The sequence below is a fragment of the Sinocyclocheilus rhinocerous genome, unplaced genomic scaffold (genome assembly GCF_001515625.1).
Source record: "Sinocyclocheilus rhinocerous isolate Xijiao unplaced genomic scaffold, SAMN03320098_v1.1 C35976402, whole genome shotgun sequence".
NCBI classification, from domain to species: domain Eukaryota; kingdom Metazoa; phylum Chordata; class Actinopteri; order Cypriniformes; family Cyprinidae; genus Sinocyclocheilus; species Sinocyclocheilus rhinocerous.
The window spans coordinates 1-738 of NW_015769848.1; the positions used below are offsets into that span (position 1 = coordinate 1).

The 738-nt window shown below is 34.4% G+C and overlaps 1 long non-coding RNA gene across 1 annotated transcript; it reads left to right on the forward strand.

The window, feature by feature from the left end:
* Positions 1–643, forward strand: LOC107735339 (uncharacterized). The gene is made up of 4 exons (XR_001639378.1): positions 1–42; positions 293–329; positions 466–531; positions 608–643. It is a non-coding gene; the product is annotated as an uncharacterized LOC107735339 (long non-coding RNA).
* The last annotated feature ends 95 nt before the right edge of the window (positions 644–738 follow it).

Genomic DNA, 738 nt, shown 5'->3' on the forward strand with positions numbered 1-738 from the left:
CTTCATACTGCGCGTGTTCACAGAGAAAGAGGCTGCTGCCAGGTTTGTCCCGAGTATTTTCATATTTTTAACTTAAAATAAAAAAATAAAAAAACTTGAGAGTATATAGTTCCAGTTTTAGTCCACATGGGGATGCTGTTGCACAGATTCTGTTGTACCTAGAGTGGATAGTTACATTAAAACATCTGTTTGCTATCTGATTGTCAGACCAATAAATCATAACTGTAACCTAAACATTATGTTTTTGCACCAAAATGCATGATGGATGTTTCTGATTTTCTCATCCCTGCAGTCCGATGGATACGGAGATCAGTGCAGATGTGAAAAAGGTGAATTTATTATTTACAAACATAGTGTGTATTATTATTATTATTTAAAACAAAGACGTTTATATAAATTCAGATATATAACCGTATAAAAAAAAATAATAATTATAATTTTTAAAAAGTTTTTTTTCTTTCCCAGCAATACATATCCGAGAGTGATGTGGACCCACTTTTCAAACAGCTTTTCAATCAGATTGCTGGAAATGTAAGTCACATGGCTGGTCATTTTCAGTTTTGAATCATTAGCATTATCACACATGATCTTTTTTTTCACTCTGCAGGACAGAGAGGTGTCTGTGTTTGAACTAAAGCAGATCCTGGACAGTGCTACCTCGAAACGTAGGAAAACAAACTTTTCTAGTTTTATTCTCACTCTCTCTCACACACACACACACACACACACACACACACA